Below are 21,773 nucleotides of genomic sequence, written 5' to 3'. Positions count from 1 at the left end.
TTGTGAGGTTTCTTGTGTGCTTTTTTATTATAACTATTCCATAGTGCTTTGAATTGCTTGCAGATATCTATATGTCTGTATCTATATCTGTATCTGTATCTATATCTATCTATATCGGGGGTGCCAAAAAATGTATACATGACTTGTATTCATCTTTTGTTATCGGTATATATTGAGTATTACAATTTTAATCCAGTTTTTTTCCTTTCTTAAAATGTTTATACATTTTTTTTTGGCATCCTCTGTATATATTGTAAGAGTAGGACCAGCCACAAAAAGAGTGGGGTTAACCATGATGTGGACTGGTGAAGTGCTCAGGCTTGAATTTGTGATAGTGTAGCCTGAGTGTGAACAGAGTTGAGGAACTGCCTCTGAGCATAAATCTGCCCTCTGAGGGGCAGGTGATTTTTTACAGGGGCTGATCTGCTCCAAGAAGTTGTGGGTTTGATCCTGAACTTGGCCAGTTACTTGTCAGGTGTTAGTAACCATCTCTAAGCTTTGGTTTCATCAGCTTAAAAAGTGGAAGTGATAATGGCTCCTACCTCCTAGAGTTTGGGGAGAGATGAAATGCATGAAAGTGCTTGGCATGATGCCTGGACAGAACAAGTGCTCAATAGATGTCTATACTGTGCTTAAGACCTGCATTGATAGCAGTCTCGGTGCCCGGAAAATCCTCAGTAGTTATATAAAGAAAGTACATGAGAAGTCGAGAAGAAAGTTGTGAGAAGAAAGAATTTCAATCGCATAAAACAATCTTTTCCATGACAACGTACTTATTCATCCATTCATTATTTAATAAATATAGTTATAGAATGAGATTGCCAGGTGAAGTGGATAGCTTCATTTTTACCTTCAAGCAGAGACGTGTCCTGGGTTAAGTTGGCTTAGAAAGTATGTGTACTTTATAGACAGATTTTGACGAGGGTCCTGAAATAATCTGTTGAAACCAGAGCATATTCTCATTTTTCAGCAAACCGGGTAAGCGGTCTGAGTAGGGATATGCCTGGTCTTTCACAAGGTATGGAACTGCCGTCTCCTGTTTGGGCATTTCAGAAAACATTTGGATTGCTTTCGATGTCTTACCATGCTAATTAAATAAAATATGACTAATTAAATGTCAGAAAGCATGATGTAAATTTGTTAATGTCAGGGGAGATCTTTAAAAACAACTATAAAGACGAAATTTGTCACATGTCAACATTTTTAGTTAATTTTTGGGGGTAAATAAGCAAATTTTATTTAAGAAATGAGAAAACTGCCTGGCGATGTGATTAGGGCATCCTATATTTTGTGCCTGATTAGACTGTGACTTACATGGGGGGCTGGAGAGTCTCTCCTGAATAGTTAACTATCCATTTTTTCAATTAAACATAATGTTATGTTAACATCCTTGAAAAGGTAAATGATGGCACAGTAAATCCAATTAGAATACATACTTACAACTGGATTCGCTTGCAATTTTCAAAAAGCTGATGGCATTTTACATCTTCCCGCTATTGTCAGAGCGGCTTTAGCACAAGTTGCTGCACCCCCGCCTGGTGTCTGTGTCTTTTCATGGTGACCTTTGCTGGGAGAGCTGCTGCAGACATCACAAACTCTCACATCAATTTGCCACAATTGGATGTGGCATCTTGCAGCTAATTTGATTTGGGAAGAAATGCACCTGGCTCTGTTTTTTCCCTATAGAATGTGGAGGGAGTTCTGAGTCCTCGCAGATGCCATGTACCCGAGGAGTCTATGTGTTTTTCAAGGTCTAAGCAGTTTGTCTTCATCTCCCCAAATACAGACTATTACAAAGGGAAAGGAGCTGAATTATTTAATGCGAAAATAAGCTAGATTGGAGTCAGAGACGGGGAAAGAGAAACAAAGTGAACTGAGAACTGCAACTGTTGATATAACTTCCAGGCTTCTTAGGTAAAAGAGAAGCAAATCGTTTTTATTTGGCTATTCAACTGTTTCTTCCCTTTGTTTTCATCACATCAATTAAACACAATTTCCCTCATATCTGAATTCTAAAGAAAGGCCAACCTGTCAAATTCGTACTATTTGATAGACATACAAACGCACAAATATAGTTTTATGGTGGTTTTTTTTTTGAGTTTCAAACTGATTTGAGGTTGTGGGGAGTAGATAAAATGCTAATGTGCTCAATCTATTATTGATGAATTTAAGTAGATCAAAGACTGCTTGTTGAAGGAAAAATACAAGTGTCAGGCCTTATATTCAGTGACCCACATTTTATCTCAATTATACTTCAGATATTGAACAGCAAATAATCAACAAAACAATAACAACACAACCTGCCTTGTAAATATGAGTTACATTGAATAGGTAAGGGTGCTCTGAAGGTATGGGGGAGAACGGACTACTGAGTACTGTTGACCCTTGAACAACCTGGGTTTGAACTGCCTATGTCCACTTATATGCAGATTTTTTTCAATAAACACATACAGTACTGTAAATATATTGTCTCTTCCTTATGATTTTCTTTTTTATTAAATTTATTGGGTTGGCATCGGTTAATAACAATACAGTATATATATTTCAAATGTAAATTTGTATGTTATCTATATATTGCATTGTGTGTTCACCACACAAAGTTTACTTCCATCACCATATATTTGACCCCTTTACCCTCTTCATCCTTTCCCTACCCCTTTCCTCTCTGGTAACCACTGTGTCTATGAATTTGTTTGTTTGTTGCTTTATGTTTTATATCCCTCACGAGTGAAACCATGGTTCTTTTTGTTTTCCATCTGACTTTTTTCGCTTAATGTGATACTCTCAGGATCTATCCATGTTGTCGCAAATGGCAGCATTTTATCCTTTCTTATTTTTGAATATTATTCTATTGTATATATGTACCACATCTTCTTTATTAAATCATCTGTCAAAGGACATTTGGGTTGTTTCCATGTCTTGGCTACTGTGAATAAAGCTGCTGTGAACATAGGGGTGCATGTATCTTTACGAATACATGTTTTCAACTTTTTCGGGTAGAAACCCAGAAGAGGGATTGCTGGGTCATATGGTAATTCTATTCTTAATTGTTTCAGGAACCTCCATACTATTTTCCATAGTGGCTGCACCAATTTACATTCCCACCAGCAGTGTAGCTTCTTTACTTTTTTAAGATTCCACATATGAGATCATACAGTATTTGTCTTTCTCTGACTTATTTCACTTAACATAATGCCTTCAAGATCCATCCATGTTGTCACAAATTGCAAGATTTTCTTCTTTGTTATGGCTGAGTAATACTCCTCCATGTATACATACACACACACACACACACACACACACATTTTTTATTCATACATTGATGGACACTTAGGTTGTTTCCATGTCTTGGCTATTGAAAATCATGCTGCAACAAACATGAGATTGCACATATCTTTTCAAGTTAATGTTTTTGTTTTCTTTGGATAAATACCCCAAAGTGAAATTGCTGGATCACAAGATAGTTCTATTTTTAATTTTTTGCGGGGCCTCCATACTGTTTTTCATGCACCAGTTTACATTCCCACTAACACTGCACAAGGGTTCCCTTTTCTCCACATCCTTGCCAACACTTGTTATTTCTTGTCTTTTTGTTAATAGCCATTCTAACAGGTATGAGGTTGTATCTTGTGGTTTTCATTCTTAGTTCCATGATGATTAGTGTTGTTGAGTGCCTATTCTTGTACCTATTGGCCATCTGTATGTCTTCTTTGGAAAAATGTCTATTTAGATCCTTTGTCCATTTTTTTTAACCCAAGCGGTCTGTTTTTTTAAACTGAAGTTTAACTGACATACAACATTATATTAGTTTCAGGTGTACAACATAATGATTCAATATTTTCATATATTGCAGAATGATTACCATAATAAGTCTAGTTAACATCCATCACCATACATAGTTACAATTTTTTTTGTCTTGTGATGAGGACTTTTAAGGTTTATTCTTTTAGCAACTTTCAAATATGCAATACAGTATTATTAACTATAGTCACCATGCTGTACATTACATCTCCATGACTTATTTTTTAGATTGTTTTTGCTGTTTAGTTGTATGAGTTCTTTATATATTTTGAATATTAACCCTTTATCAGATATATGATATGCAAATATTTTCTCTAATTTAGTAAGTTCCCTTTTCATTTTGTTAATGGTTTCCTTTGCTGTACAGAAGCTTTTAAGTGTGATGTAGTCCCACATATTCATTTTTTTCTTTTGTTGCTCTTGCTTTTGGCATCAAATCCATAAAATCATCACCAAGGCCCATGTAAAGGAGCTTACGTCCTATGTTTTCTTTGAGGATTTTTACGGTTTAGTTACTTAATTTTTGATACTCATATTTAGTCCAACACAATTTGGCTAAAGTCCTCTTGAAGATTGACATTCCTAAAACTTAACTGTAAATTAACTTTCTCCTTTTAAAGGTGGTCACCACTGACTATTCTATCAGAAAAGAATTCATTTGTTCTCATTAGTTGTTGCATTGGTACTGTAAATTATGTTGTCTCTTTATATGATCAGCTAGAACGTATTTCTCAAATTTTCACCTGCATACAAATCACATGGGAATCTTGCTTAAATGCAGATTTCCTGATTCAGTAGGTCTGGAGCGGGGTTGAGATTTTTGCATTCCTAACAAGCTCATAGGTAATTCTGAAGGTGCTAGTCCATGAACCACCTTTTGCTATCTAAAGATAAAATTATCTTCAGATATTTGGTTATGCAGTCTACGGGCACAGGAATATGTCAGCTTTACAAGAGATGTATCTCTAAAGACATATAGGTAGTTATCGGGGTTGTAAAATTGAAACACTTTATAAAGAAAGATCACCATGAATTCTCTTATAAAATAATAATTTTTACCTAACTAATTTTGGGGGTAAATTTGGAATTGTATCCAAAGTATGACCATAAAATAACGTCAATGGTATGTTTAATAAACATTAAAGATCAACTAAGTGTTCCTTTAAAAATAATCCCCTGTGAGTCTATCATGTTATTCTGACAATGCTGCCATCTTCAGGTTATGTTTGGAACACTTGCTTGGGATTTAAAGAGTATATGTGACCAATGTGTAATAATAGGTTGGGTGAAATGATGGCTATCTTCAACCTCTGAGGATAAATTTGGTTTTTTTGGAAACAGTCGAAACTAGTTGGACCCAAGAATGGTGGATGGGAGCTGGGTTATTATTATTTTGGGTTAAAAATAAGGAACACTATCACAAAATCTATTTTCTGTTTGTGGCTCATCAGTTCATTTAACAGGAGGAGCCTAACTATGCTACGAACATTGTTAAAATAAGTTCTCATGCTTTAAAACTTACTGCATTCATTTGAAGAATAATGCCTGTAGATATGAATTCTGGATTCTTGGTTAAAGAAAATAGTCTCATTATTTTATCCTCCTTTTAAGTATTCTTACCTAATGAAAAAGGACAATACTTGAAGTTATATATAGCTAGTGCTTCGGAGGCACATTTGGGTTCAAACTCTGACTCTGCTCCGTAGTGTAAGTGTGACCTTAGGCAAGTTGCTTTACTCACCTGCTTCAGTTTTCTTACCTGTTAAGTGAAGGCAAAAGAATTACGCAACCTCGGATGGATTAAATAAAACATCAGATGTAAAATACTATACTGTTTTATTCCCAGTAAGAGCCTAATTAACTTTAGCTGATATTATTACTATCATTTTGGAAGGTATTTCAAATAGAAGTGGCCTTGACTATTGCCCCGCTTACTGCCTCCAGCACAGGTAAGGATAACACAAACAGAGCCTGGAGATGAAACTGAAGGTCAAGGAAGATAGAATTTGTTGCGTAGATTGTAAGAGAGGAAGGAGGTACAGAAAGAGTATGTTTAAGAGATTGCCTTGAGTCTTTGGTTAAGTACTGATCTGTGCATGCATGTGGTGAAATTCCTCAAAACCGAGGAAAGAATAATTGGAAATCAGTAAACCTAACAATTCCCAGAGCTCACAGGAAGCTGGGCGTAGTTCGTTTTCCATTAGTCAGAAGGGAGAGACCCTATAATGCACAGGACGTTTGGTAGAGTCCTTGGAATGATCACACGTAGTGAAGCTAAGTTAGCCTTAGAGTAAAGCCTTGTATGGATCTGCCCTAACAAAGCTTAATGCAAGCCTCAAAAGAATCAATCTGATCTGCAAGTAAAGGCATACTAGAACAAAACCCAACTCTATAAAAGAATACAACAAAATCCAGCAGTCAACAACATAATGTTCACAATATTTAGCATCTGATCAATAATTCTCAGCAGGGAAAGACCCATAACTAGGAGAAAAAGCGATCAATAAATACACACAGACCCAGAAAGGACAGAGATGAAGAAATTAGCAGACAAGGACACACAGACCGCTATATAAATATAGATTTGCTCAAGAATGTAAATGAACACATTGTGGATGAAAAGGGGTTCTATGGAAGGTAACCTCACAGGGTGATCTGACCCGAAATTCCTAACTGTGTGGATCGTGGTGGGCAGTCACACCCCAGGCATATACCTCCTTTAGTAAATGGTTGATCTTTGCTTTAAGAAAGCCCTGATCATTGTTTCTGTGTATCTAGGTTGACACATCTTTGAAATGCCCCCTTTCAGATCCCTCCTTCTAAAGCAGATCACCCTCAAGAGAGCACCTAATCTTAACTATCCTGTAATCTGATCCCTGCCTTGCTTTCTCCCACCCTCAGGTAATCTTCCTTACCTTCCCTCCTTAATTTCAAATGCGTTAAAGAAACTGCAAAACTTGTTCTCCAGAGCACTTGAGATCTTGCTCCCCAGCATATGTCATCAGTTTGGCTCAAATAAACTCATAAAAATTCTCTATGTGTTTGATGTTTCTTACATTGACAACATGAACCTAATGAGGACAGATGTGAATGAATATATATATATATGTGTTTGTGTGTGCATATATATACATATATATATATATTTATAATAAATGGAACTTTAAGAAATAAGTAATACCATATTTGAAAAGAAAAATACACTAAATGGAATAAATAGCAGATTAGGCACTGCAAACGACAAGATTAGTGAACGTGAGGCAATATGCACTATCCAAAGAAAAGCACAGACAAAAAAAAAAAAAAAAAAGAGCCCATATGACCAGTGGAACAATACCAAACTGTCCAATATATGTGTGTATTTGTTTGCTATGGCAGCTATAACAAATTACCACAAGCTTGTGGCTTGAAACAACACCACACAAATTTATTACCTTACAGTTCTGTAGGTTATAAATTTAATCGGGGTCTCGCAGTTGTGACAGGGCTACATTTCTTTCTTGAGGCTCTGGAGAAGGATCCTCTCCCAGCATTTCTTAGCTGTGGCCTCCTTCATCCAGCTTCAAAACTGGCAACAGTGAGTCACGTTCTCACATTGCATCACTCTTTCTCTCATGCTTTCCTCTTTCACTTTTAAGGAACTTTGCAATTACACTGGCCCACCCAGAGGATCCAGAGTAAGCTCCCTGTTTTAAGGTCCACTTTGCTATGTAACTTAACATATTCACAGATTATGGAGGTTAGGATGTAGACATCTTTGAAGAGCTATTATTCTGCTTTCCAAACATTTAATGGGAGTGCCAGAAGGAGAGAAGAACGGAGGACAGAAAATATATTTGTTAAGTTATATTTAGGCCAGGAGCAGAAACCTTATCTTAAAAGCCATCTTGTCTTGATCCTGTCTTGCTTTATCTCCTAGGGGCCTGTGATCAGTGGGCCCGGGCTCAGGGTGTGGAGCTGGAGGGCTTGGTCATGTCCTGAAACCCTTTGTCATTGAAGGGGGAACAGCCTAGTTTAACCCCTCCTATAAAGCTCCATATTCCTCTTTACTCGAGGAGGTTATGGTCTTTTCTAACCTGACCTCCCGCACCTCAAACACACCAAATAAATTCTAATAGACCAATTTTGGTCTCCCGCGACTCATTCCAGCCGTACCTAACAATATTTGAAGAAACGACTGAAAAAATTTCCAAATATGATGAAAAATATAAACCCATAGATCCAAGAAGTTTAACACACCCCAAGCAGAATAAATATAAAGAAAACCACATCAAGGCACATCACAGTCAAATTTAAAATAACAGTGATAAAGAATCTTAAAAGCAGTCAGAGGAAAAAATGACATACAGTTACAGAGATACTTAGATAAGAAATATGGGAAACTTAACATCAGAAATGATGCAAGCCAGAAAAAAATGAACTGACATCTTTAAAATGCTAAAAGAGAAAAATTCTCAAACTAGAATTTTATACTCAGTGAAAATATCTTACAAAAATGAAGGTAAAATAAAGACGTTTTCAAACATACAAAACTGGAAGAATTAATCACCAGGAGGCCTCTACTACAAGATATGTTAAAGCAAGTCCTTCAGGCAAAAGGAAAATTAAAGCAGATGGAAATCTGGATCTACACAAAGGAATTAAAAGCAGTGAAGGAAGTGATTAAATACAAACTTTTTTTCTTATTTTAAAAATTATTTGAATGGATAGTTGACTATTTAAAGCAAAAATAATATAGTATGTTACTTTTTAAAGTAAAAATAATATATCAAGTGTAGAACTGAAATGTACATTTCATAACAATAGCACAAATACTAGCCAACAAGAAATAGTATATTGCTATGAGGTTCTTATATCTGTGGTGGTATGATATTTCTTGAAGGCATATTACTTGTGATAAGTTACTTGAAGGATATTAGTTGTGATACATTGAAGATATATTCTCTAACCTGTAAAGCAACCACTAAAAAAAAGAAAGAAGAAAAGAAAAGAAAGAGCTATAGTTAATAAGCCTACAAAAGACATAAAATGGAATGATAAAAATATAAAATCCAAAACAGGGTCAAAAAAGAGGAAAAAGGAAATAAGGGTTGGGACGTACGGAAAACCAAGAGCAATGTGGCAGATTTAAAATCAATTAATCAAAGTAAATAAAATGGTTTAAACACTTCAGTTTTACTGAAAGGCAGAGAATTGTCAGATTAGATAAAATGGAAACCCAACTATATGATTCCTTTAAGAAATCGACTGTAATTATAAAAATTCATATAGGTTAAGCATAGTAGGATGGAATGGACTATATACCATACCAATAGCACTCAAAAGAAAGCTGGAATAGATACATTAATATCAGACAAAGTAGATTTCAGAATAAAAAGTATTACCAAGGATAAAGAAGGGTTTTCATAATGATAAAGGGGCTAATTCTTCAAGAGGTCAAAACAATCCTAAGTATTTATGTATTTAAAAACAGAGCTTTAAAATACATGAAGCAAAACTGATAGAATTGAGAAGACAAATAGATAAATCCACACAACAGCCTTCTCTCAGTAATCAACCGAAGTAGACTGAAAAATCAGTAAGTATATAGAAGATGTGAACAACTTATCAACTTGACCTATTTGACATGTATAGTACATTCCACCCCCAAAAAGAAATATACATGCTTTTGAAGGGTACTCGGAATATTTACCAATAAAGACAGTATGCTTGGGCATAAAACATGTATCAATAGATTTAAAAGGATTTAAATCATACAAAGTATGTTCTTTGACCAAAATGGAGCTGAATTAAAAACCCATAAAATGTAGAATTAAAATATATGACAGCAATAGCACAAAGGACAGAAGGAAGAAATTAAAGTGCATCATTGTAAAATTCTTACACAAATGAAGTGGGCATGACTTTCTTTCAAGGCAGACTGTGATAAGTTAAGGATGTATATTGTAAATCATAGAGCAGCCATTAAAATACACACACATACACAAATAAAGAGGAATAGCTAAAAAGCCAACAGTGGAGATACAGTGGATTCAATAAATACTCAACTAATCCAAAACAAGGCAGTAAATAAGGAACAAAGAAAACACAATACAAAAAAAATAGCAAGATTAGCTTTAATTCTTATATTAAGTTGAAGAGGTAAATATCATTTTACAGATAAGGAAACTGAGACTCCGAGAGCTTTAAATAACTTGCCCACTGTGACACACTCAGTATGTATTGGGGGCTGGGATTTCAACTCAGATTCCATGAATCTTTCCAAGGTCTATGCACTTTATTTAATGCCAAGGTATTGTAGTATTATGTGCGTGTATGCATGCTAGCTACTTGTGCGTATAGAATAATTTGGAGAACTAAACCGGTCTTCACTAGTTGTGCATATGATTGACATTTAAATTTCTGCATGCCTATATAACTAAACTATAGTCTCACTTTTCAAATTACAGTGAAGCTACACAATTATTTCTGGAGTGTTTTCCCAACTATCTTCACTCTTCCTCACAGGTCAGGAGGTTATAGTTGAGGGAGTGGGATGAGATGGTGTGAGCAACCAGAAACACTGCTGTATGGTATTGTCTCCCTGACCCCGATGGGGATGACCTACATCACCTACCACAGATCTTTTCGTTTTCAAGTTTCTTGCTGTGTGTATCACCCGCGTATACACATACATGCATGTGAGCACAGTACACTAACATGTTAAAAAACATTTTGGAGCTCCGTACAATATGCCAGTATCTGTGCTAGGTAAAATATATAAAAAGGTGAAAGAATGAATTGTGTCCCCTGACATCACAGAGGTAAAAGTTTCATGAGGCATACAAACTTTATACAGAGTAATATGTGTATAATTATAATATTGTCATAAGCTCTGTGAAAGCAATAGAATATCATAGTAGATAGTAGGATGACCCATTTGGAGCAATTTAAGGCAAAATAGGAAATACCCTGCCTTTCCCTGAGAATTATTGTTATGGTAATGTTGCTTCCCTTTAAATTTCCAGGATATTCCTTTGGCTATTCACTGTTATCCACAAATTCAACGGGAATAGCCATTTTCTTCCTTTACCAACATATTGAAGACTTGGAAACTATCACAAAACCACCAAGCTAAAAGTTGACAATAAGTAGTATAGTTTAGTAATAAAACAATTCTTTCACCTTTAGCACATTTGGACCCAAGTGATTTATTTTTCACAAGATATTTCTAGTGTAGTCTCTTGAGTAGGAAGGACTGCAGCCTTCAATTACTTTGAAAGTTATTCATCCTTTCCACTCTACTAAATCTTTTTAAGAATAAATATTTAACTAGGAATTTTTCATTATAACACAGGCTTTAACCATAGGACTTCAGAAGAAAACTCTTCACTTCGTCAGGACATTTAAAAATGGGGCGGGGGGGGGGAGGGGCGGCCCGGTGGCTCAGGCGGTTGGAGCTCCGTGCTCCTAACTCCGAAGGCTGCCAGTTCGATTCCCACATGGGCCAGTGGGCTCTCAACCACAAGGTTGCCAGTTTGATTCCTGAGTCCTGCAAGGGATGGTGGGCTGCGCCTCCTGCAACTAAGATTGACAATGTACTTTGAGCTGAGCTGCTGCTGAGCTCCCGGATGGCTCAGTTGGTTGGAGCGCGTCCTCCCAACCATAAGGTTGCCGATTCCCCAACTCCCGCAAGGGATGGTGGGCTGCGCCCCCTGCAACTAGCAACCACAACTGGACGTGGAGCTGAGCTGTGCCCTCCACAACTAAGACGGAAAGGACAACAACTTGAAGCTGAACGGCACCCTCCACAACTAGGATTGAAAGGACAACAACCTGAGTTGGGAAAAAAGTCCTGGAAGTACACACTGTTCCCCAATAAAGTCCTGTTCCCCTTCCCCAATAAAATCTTAAAAAAAAAAAAAAATGGGTGTGGATGATTTGAAAAAAGCTGTTAAGATAAGGGGTAACTTATGGAACCTGTGAATGTCCAGGGCCCACCCAGATCCTACTGCATTCATCACAACCTGTGTCCTGATCACAACCTGTGTCCTGGGAGAAATGGGAGAAACTGAGCCACGTATGGTACCTGGAGGAGCCCACTGCCCTGTCTCAACAAGAGAAGCTCTTGCAGAGCCAACTGGTGAGAGCCCAGTGACAGCTGCAGCTGGTGTGAAAGGTGCCCAAGTGTCATTCTGAAAAGATCACAATACTCTTCCTCCATATCCCATCTTTTTTTCTGTTGATAGGAAACTGGAGACCCCAGGACAGGGCCCAGGACTGACCACTTACATAGTGCCTAGCAAATTAAACTCTCAATAAATGCTTAAGAAAGAAAAAAAAAAAGGAAAAAGAAATATAAAATAAAATGGGTGTTTGGCTTCAGAGAGCTCAAAAGGGAGACGAAAACTAAAATTGGTTTTTGTTAGTTGTTGGCTAAGAACCAGAACAAGAAGAGACAAGAAACAATGATTTTAAAGTTACTTTAGAAAAGCACAATCATTATCTGGTTACTTGTTAGTAAAAGTAGCTTCATTTTAGGAACAAATTTAAGTGGCCAGATTTCAAATATTCTCCCCAAGTATTTTCATGGCTAGGCACTTAGTACCTAGGCAACAGAAAGATCTGCTTGCTGAACAGACATCATCGCACAGAGTAAAGGCACTCAAACAATTCCATTTGCTTTTCTGATTAGAGCAAAGGGGAGGGAGAGGAGGGCAGGAACATGCAGGGAATGGTGTGGGTGGCTGAGTCTGGGGTGTGTGCCTGCCTGCAATATAAATGGGCAGGCTTGTCTGGCTAACGAAATGGGAAGTATTGTTTCTAGACTGGAATAATTGTCGTTAAAAATGTTTCCTTATAAATATTTTTATTAGTATACCATAAAGATTTTAATATGAAAGAACCCACCAGATTAAGACTTGGCATAATTTTGAGAAGTATATGCTCCAGTATTTAGGGGAGCAAAGATGCTTTGTTTCAATGATTGTAGCATAATGCTTTTTTAATAGTAAACTTTTCATTTTTCAAAACAGGCTTATCCATTTGTCTTTCCAATACCCTCTTTCTAGACTAATAATTTGAGCAATTCATTTTAACATTTTAAAGCAGTATATTTTACTCCAAAACCTTTCTATGTAGTCAACAAGTGCTATAAGAAGAAACAAAACTGTAAGATAATCTATCAGATAAAAAGTGATTCTGAGCAGAGGAGAAGAAGGTTCCAGATTAGGAGTTCTTAACATGGGAAGCCTGAATAAGCTTTAGGGAATTCAAGAACGCTTTGAAATTTTCTGGAAAAGTTTGAGTGTATGTTCACCAAGGAAGAATACACAGTTCTCATAAGACTCTTAAAGTGGTCTTGACCCAAAAGTTAGAATCGCTCCTGTAATATGAGTCAATAATAGACTCAGTTATGCTGCAGTAACAAGTTAACCCTGAAACCTCAGTGACTTAAAACCACAGTTGCTTCTTACTCCTTAAATTACTTCCCCTTTCAACGCTTGTCAGACAACAGATATTTGTTCAGAGCTCTGCTCAAGGCTCCTGACTAGGATCCCAGAGAGGGAGGGGTCGGATGCCCTAGACTTCTCATGAATTTACTTCTGGGCAAGTTCCTAAGTTTTCCTTATCCATCAGATTCTTATCTTCACATAGACAAAGAGGAGACGGAACCCTGGTGGGGTTGAGAAGGTAGATTCCATATGTTGGACACATAGCTTGAAATGTTTTTGTTGATGTTGGGGAACAGAGGAGTAGGTGGCAGAGAGGGGTGAAGGAGATGTCATTTCTTTTTTATAAATGTTTGTTTATTTATTTATTTAATTTATTGGGGTGACCATTGTTAGTAAAATTACATAGATTTCAGGTGTAAAATTCTGTATTACATCATCTATAAATCTCATTGTGTGTTCACTACCCAGAGTCAGTTCTCCTTCCATCACCATATATTTGATCCCCCAGGAGACATTTTATTTCTGAGGTTAGCTTTTGAACACTACAATTTATGTTCCGGGAAGCACTCTAATATACTTATTATCTGTACTTTACCTATTTCCAGGTAGAAATAGACATAGGTAAAGTCTAAAATAATAGACATAATAATAAAGCACTATTACAATAAACTTTCAAGAATAAATGCAAAGACAAGTACAGAATGATGGTGGTAGAGAATAAGCATACCAGAAGAGATGAGCTAAGGGAAGCTATAATTGAGATAGAACTCAGCATTGAACTTCCTGCCAGCCAAGGAAAAAAGGGAGACACCAATAAGAAATTTGGACAAGTGGTTATAAAAACCTTATAGTTCTAGGGTACAGTATTATTTTGATATCCATTTAGGTACTGTTAGTAAATAGCTTCATGAACTTGAACAAATCACTAGAATTTTCTGGGCCTTACTTTCCTGTAAGTGATGGTAATTGCCTGCTGAATTAGAAGATCTTTAAATTCCTTTTATCCATAATTTCTCAATTATTAATGACACTTCAAAGTAATGGCTTCCTTTAAACCTTTCACTAGGATTGTACACTTTTTCATAATTGAATGTTTGTAGTTAACTGTAGATTCATGAGATTTCCCCCATTAAGTACACTTAGAGAGAAAGGTGACAGCATTACCCAATCAACCAATTTTTATGCTATCATGTATTTCATACATCACATGCCTTGTTTTGGCGTTGACATTTTTCTGCAGTCACAGAAAAAATGGTCTATCCAAAAATATACTAGAAACTGAAAGGGTAATTATTTAGCTCAAAATGTTAATAGAAAACACAACACAATCAAACACAATTATATATTTTCAATTGAATTGAAAATGCTTCTGTGTTGCCAGGAAGGAGAAAGAATTTTGTCACTGGCACAAAAAAAGACAGACTAGAAGACATTTTCATACCCCTGTTCCTCATATCTTGACAGAGCCTGAGTTTCTTTCTAGAATCTATGGAGTGTGAAAAGAGTTTGTATTTTTTTTTTTAAACTTTTATTCATTTAAGTGTGTTTTGCCAGGACCCATCAGCTCCAAGTCAAGTAGTTGTTTCAATCTAGTTGTAGAGGGCGCAGCTCACTGTGGCCCGTGTAGGGATCGAACCAGCAACCTTGTTGTTAAGAGCACCGCGCTCTAACCAACTAACCAATCTAACCAATTGAGCCAACCAGCTCCCCCAAGAGTTTGTATTTTAAGTCTTACTTATTGCTGGAAAGTGGATCTTAGGTTTTAAAAAATGTCTTTATCATTACATTCCCTTTGCTTCTATTCAACCATGCAGCCTACTGTTCATTATATTTCATTTTCCCTAGTGGTATTCTTAAATATTATTGTGCCATGATGACATTTGATTTTTAATAGTAAAGATGGTAAAAAAAGTCAAGATCAATCTGATCTCTAACATTTTTATGACATGAGAATGAATGTTTATCTTTTTGTTTGTTTGTTTCAGATGTGCAAAGCATTGTAACAGTTAGACATTTAACCCCCTCATAAAGTGATAACCCACCCCCAAAATCTACTGCCTCTCTGACATCTTATATAGCTGCTACAATACCATTGACTATATTCCCTAGGCTGTACTCCACATGCTGTGACTATACTTCACCTTTACCCACCCTGTCCCCAAACCTCATTCCCATCTATCACTCTGATAGATCTAGTGCCTATCTGGCACCATACTTAGTTATTACAATATTATTGACTATATTCCTTATGCTATACCCATGACTACTGTATAACAACCAATTTGTACGTCTTAATCCTTTCCCCTTTCACCCATCCTTTACCCCCTCTCCCATCTTAAAGAAGTCCCTCTAAGATTCTTGTAATACTGGTTTGGTGGTGATGAACTCCTTCAGCTTTTTCTTGTCTGGGAAGCTCCTTATCGGTCCTTCAATTCTAAATGACAGACTTCCTGGGTAGAGCAATCTTGGTTGTATGTTGTTGCTTTTCATCACTTGGAATATTTCCTGTCACTCCCTTCTGGCCTGCAAAGTTTCTGTTGAGAAATCAGCTGACAGTCTTTTGGGGGCTCCCTTGTAGGTAACTAACTGTTTTTCTCTTGCTGCTTTTAAGAGTCTCTCTTTGTATTTAATCTTTGACATTTTAATTATGATGTGTCTTGGTGTGGGTCTCTTTGGATTTATTGTGTTTGGGACTCTCTGTGCTTCCTGGGCTTGTATGTCTATTTCCTTCACCAGCTTAGAGAAGTTTTCTGTCATTATTTCTTCAAATAGGTTTTCAATTCCTTGCTCTCTCTCTTCTCCTTCTGGTACCCCTATAATGCAACTGTTGGTACGCTTGATATAGTCCCGCAGGCCTCTTAAACTCTCCTCAATTGTTTGGATTCTTTTTTCTTTTTGCTGTTCTGGTTGGGTGTTTTCTGCTACCTTGTCTTCTACATCGCTGGTTGGATCCTCTGCTTTATCTAATCTGTTGATTCCCTGTAATATAGCCTTCATTTCCATTATTATATCCTTTATTTCTGACTGGTTCTTTTTTATGGTTTTCATCTCTCTGTTGACATTCTCCCTGAGATCACTGAGCATTCTTATTACCAGTGTTTGGAACTCTGCATCTGATAGATGGTTTATCTCCGTTTTGCTCAGTTCTTTTACTGGAGCTTTGTTTTGTTCTTTTATTTGGGACATGTTTCTTTGTCTCCCCATGTTGGCTGCCTCCCTGTGTTTGTTTCTGTGTATTAGGTAGGGCTGCTCTGTCTTCCTGTCTTAGTAGAGTGGCCTATGTAGTAGGTGTGCTGTGGGGCTCACTGGTGCAGTCTTTCTGATCACCTAAGCCATGTGCTCCAGGTGAATCCCTTGTGTGTGTTGTGTGTGCCCCCCTCTCAGAGTTGAGCCTTGGTTGATAATTGTACATCAGTGTGAGGGACTGACCCTTGGGCTCACTGGTTGTTAGAACTGCCCTTGACTACAGTGGAAGAATTGTTGTGCAGGGGCTGACCCTACGGAGCAGGATCTGCCTCAGCAAGACCCTGATGCCTGTCCAATCACCCCTTGAGTGTGTTGTACTTGGAGATGGCTTGGTGAGCTCCAGCTCATTTTGAAGCTGGCCACTGGGGGCACCAGCCCCAGGATCACCTTGGAGAGGACCCGCTATAAGTCTACTTCAGCCACAGCCTGTGCCCCACCTGGGGCCATCCAGTGGGAGCCAGAAAGAAATCCACAGATGTCTGCCACCCATGCTGTGCTTGGAAGAGCCTTGAGAGGCCAAGCCGCGAACCAAGGCCGCCTGCTGCTAGTGCCAACTTAGGGCTGCTCAGCCAGAGGTACAGGACACACTCAAGCCAGATGCTGCTTGTCTGGGTCCTGCAAACCTTTGAAAGGCCCTAGGAAAGTCTGCAGCTTGAGCCAAAGCAGGTGGTCTGCATGAAAAAGCCACTGAAAGCAGCCTGCATAAGCCCAAAAGTTGGGCGGGGCCACGTCTCAAATCGCCAGGGTGGGGGAACAAATGGCAGAGACTCAGAAACAGTGGCCACCTGTGTTTGCCCACCGGGAAGGGGGGGCGGTTAACAACAAAACAACGGCCTTCATCAGCTCCTCCATACAGGAGAAAGCCGCCTCTCCAGCCCCCGTCCCCAGCCAGACCACTCAGTTCTGCACCATATGTCCCTGCCACCTTTCCAGCTGCTGCCCTAGTGCTGGCGCTCCGAGTGAGTGATTCTGTTGGTGGGTAAGTCTGTGCGCAGTCCCTTGAAGAGTGTCTGTGAGTGCTCTCAGTCTGAGCTGCACTCAGTCTGTCACACTGCCCGCTGGTTTTTACAACCAAAATTTATGGGAATGTCTTTCTCTGGCACTGGAACTCTGGGCTGGGGTGGGACTGGGATCTCTCGCTCCTCTGGAGGGTGAAGGGGGACACCCAAAGCCGAAATAGCTCTCCCAATCTTTAAAGGTCACACACGGGTGTGGGACCAGTCGGTTCCGTGTCTCTAACCTTCCTACCAGTCTGGAGGTGGCTTCTTTTGCACGTCCTTAGTTGAAAAGCTTCAGTTCAACTTGATTTTAGGCGATTCTCAATGATGGTTGTTTTGTAGAATAGTTGTAATTTTGATGTCGTTGTGAGAGGAGGTAAGCACAGCGTTTACCTACTATGCCACTTTGGTTGTCTCCTATGAATGTTTATCTTAAAACTGTATTTCAAACCATGATTTAACAATTTCTTAAAATTTGAAAATTGGTAAGTACAAGGACCAAGATACTTTATTTTAAATGTATTTTATCCCACTCATTCATTCATTCATTCACTCATTCATTCATTCATTCCTAGAAACAAGAATGTTTCTAAAAATCAAGACCAATGAATACAGAGGACCGTATGGTGGAGGTACTGAGACTATATGTCTGTGTGGCGCTTTAGGATTGAATCAGAACCAAGACTCACCTGGAACCCAGGAATTGCACTAATACTCATCTGTGCATTTTTTCAAGATTTTTAGCAGCAGTCTTCTCAGGCCAAATTGAGAGAAAAATTCGTTTTCTTAGCCAGAGCTGGGTAGACTTAAAAGACAGTAACTTCTTGAGCCTTGCCTTTGCTTGGGTCCATTCCAAACCCTTTGGAGTGTACTTTTTCTCCTAATTGAGCCATTGAGCCCTTTGGCCCTTTTGAGCCTTGCTTTTGCTCAGGGCCCGCTCCAAACTCTTTGGAGTGTACTTTCTCTTCTAATAATGTTACCGGAGAGTGGGCCCTTCTCGGTGCGATGTCCAGGTTCTTGGCGTCTCAAGCAAAGAATTGAACGAGATACCAAAGAAAAGTAGTGAAAAAGCAGTTTATTAAAAGAAAAAGTACACTTCAAAGAAGTAGAAGTGAGCCCAAGCAGAAAACAGTGGCTCAAGGCCATTATTAGAAGAGAAAGTACACTCCACAGGGACTGGAGTGGGCCTGAGCAGAACAGGCTCAAAAGGCTCAAAGGTTCAAAGGCACTGACCAGCGAGGACTTCGGAGTTTTTATCCCTTTTTTTCTCTAGAATGGGCTGTTCCTTTCCAGTCTTGGCACCACCTGATTGACACCTGTGATTGACAAGAGGCTATTATCTCATCACTTCAGACTGTGCATGCTCCTTCCCAGAATTCAGTCTGTTACAATGATATTAATGAACTTCCGGGCATATGCATATTATAGTGATGGTATAATGAGGCCCAGGTGACATAAAGGTAGTCGTGGCCTTTACTGTGCAGGTGTGAGTGACCAGTTTAATCTAGTTGGGTATTTTGTACCCATTTGTTTTCTCTTAAGGGTAGATAATTACAGTGGAAAAGGGAAGTTTTGGGGGGAGAGGGGAGGTCTTTTGGGTGGTCGCATTCTGTGGGTTGTGTTGGACATGCAGGAATGCAGGGACCCGATGCCTATATCTAACTGCTTTCTCCTTGGGAGATGAGATCTCCATAAAATCTCTATGGGAAGTTGCGGGACAGGAGGTCTTTTCTTCTGTGTCTGCTTCCTGCTGGGCAAGGGCGTACAGCTGTCCCTACCGTGTTTCCCTAAAAATAGGACCTAGCCAGACAATCAGCTCTAATGTGTCTTTGGGAGCAAAAATTAATATAAGACCCAGTATATATTATATTATTTTATATTATGTTATATATTATATTAAAGGCCCGGTTTTATAGTATAGTAAAATAAGACCAGATCTTATATTAATTTTTGCTCCAAAAGACATATTAGAGCTGATTGTCCGGCTAGGTCTTATTTTTGGGGAAACAGTAGCGATTGGGGGATTCATGGAACTCTAGCCCTATCTGATCTTAGATCTTAGATGAGAGGAAGAGGTCTTGAGATCCTCCTGGAAGACCATGCTGGCTTCTTTGGTTGGGACAGGTAATCTTGCTGGGTATCATCTGTATCCCCAAGGCCCCTGAATAAGGAAAAATAGATTTTGGTTAGACAGAGTTAAAAGTCTTGGCCCAAGAAGCAGGACCCAAAGCCAAAGAAGCAGGGTGGCTGTGTGACAGAAATTCTTTTTAGCTTCGTGGAGCTTGTAGTCTTTTCCTCTGGTTAATCTGGTCATTCAGGTGGCGGTGTTCACCTAGGAACTGGGCCTGGAATGGCCTGGAGCAGGCGTAGGGGACTTCCTATGATTCAGGCTTGGATCAGTCTTCTATTTAAGATTAAAAGCTGATTAAGATCAGAAACTAGGGAGCTAAGAAACTCGTTTGGCTGTATCAATAATAATGCCATTTTGAGCCCTTGACTCTCTTGACCCTTGCTTTTGCTTGGGTCCACTCCAAACCCTTTGGAGTGTACTTTTTCCCCTAATAATGCCTTGAGCTGCTTTTCTTTGTGCTCGGCCTGCTCCTAATTCTGTGGAATATACTTTCTTCTAATAAACTTCTTTTTCACCACTTTACCTCTGTGTCTCATTCAATTCTTTGCTCGAGATGCTTGGACACCGTGTGGAGGCCCTAGCCCCGGCAACATAGCGGTTAGAATTCCCACTTCTCCTCCCCAAGGCCTGGGTTCAACCCCTGGGTGTGGGAAGCTAGCCCAGACTCTGCCCGGTTTGACCCCTGGTGTGGAAACCAGCACAGGCATCGCGCCGAGAAGGGCTCCCCTCTCCGGTAACACTTTGGCTGAGATGGTCAAATTGAATTGCCTTGGTATGACAGACAGACTCAGTGGTACTTACTTCCTCTCATTTTATGCCTCATTCAGCTTTTTTTTTTTAAGATTTTTTTTATTGGGGAAGGGGAACAGGACTTTATTAGGGAACAGTGTGTACTTCCAGGACTTTATTCCAAGTCAAGTTGTTGTCCTTCAATCTTAGTTGTGGAGGGTGCCATTCAGCTTCAAGTTGCTGTCCTTTCAGTCTCAGTTGTACAGGGCGTAGCTCAGCTCCAGGTCCAGTTGCCGTTGCTAATTGCAGGGGGCGCAGCCCAACATCCCTTGCGGGAGTCGAGGAATCGAACTGGCAACCTTGTGGTTGAGAGCCCACTGGCCCATGTGGGAATCGAACTGGCAGCCTTTGGAGTTAGGAGCATGGAGCTCTAACCGCCTGAGCCACCGGGTGGGCCCCCATTCAGCTTTTTGAATACAACTTTATTTGGGGAAACAAGTTGCTCAGTGGAAGTTGGGGTTTTCTCACAATTTATAATAGGTCTTTGTTATTTTTCTCCATATAGGTACCAAGCCATTGGTTGTATTACTTTGATTCTCAGGACATGGTAAGCACATACAGTGCTAAGCACATCAGGCTTTCAGTAAATATATTACATGACTGTATAATTAACTTTATAGGGATTATATCATAATTATATCATAATTAAGGGATCATAATTAAGGAACATTTTGTTCCTTAATTATGTAAACTGTACTGAGCAGCGTTTTCTAAAATTTGCCTATTTTGACTATTCTGGACATTTCATATGGAATGGAAATGGAAATATGTGGCCTTTTTTGGTCTGGCCAGAATGGAAACATGAAATATGTGGCCTTTTTTTGTCTGGTTTCTTTCATTTAGCATGTTTCAAGGTCCCTTCATGTAGTATGTATCAGTATTTCATTCTTTTTTATGGCTTAATAATGTTCCGTTGTGTGGATATAATTTTGTTTATCTGTTCTTCAACTAATGGACATCTGGATTAGTTCCACTTTTTTGGGTATTATAATGTTCCTATAAACATTTGTGCACATTTTTGTGTAGACATGTTTTCAATTTTCTTGGGTCTATACTTACAAGTGGAATTGCTGGGTCAAATAATAACTCTATATTTAACATTGTAAGGAACTGCCAAATTGTTTTTCAAAGTGACTACACTATTTTACATTCCTACCAGCAATGTATGAAGGTTTCAATCTCTCCAGGTTGTAGCCAACATTTGTTAGTGTCTTTTTCATTTTAGCCATCCTAGTGAAGTGGTGTCTTATTGTAGTTTGATTTGCATTTCCCTAATGCCTAGTGATGTTGAGCATATTTTCTGTGCTTATTGCCATTTTTGGATCTTCCTTGGAGAATGTATATTCAGATCCCTTACCCACTTTTAATTAGACT

Source organism: Rhinolophus hipposideros (genome assembly GCF_964194185.1).
Source record: "Rhinolophus hipposideros genome assembly, chromosome: 1".
NCBI classification, from domain to species: Eukaryota; Metazoa; Chordata; class Mammalia; order Chiroptera; family Rhinolophidae; genus Rhinolophus; species Rhinolophus hipposideros.
This window is presented reverse-complemented; position numbering follows the sequence as displayed.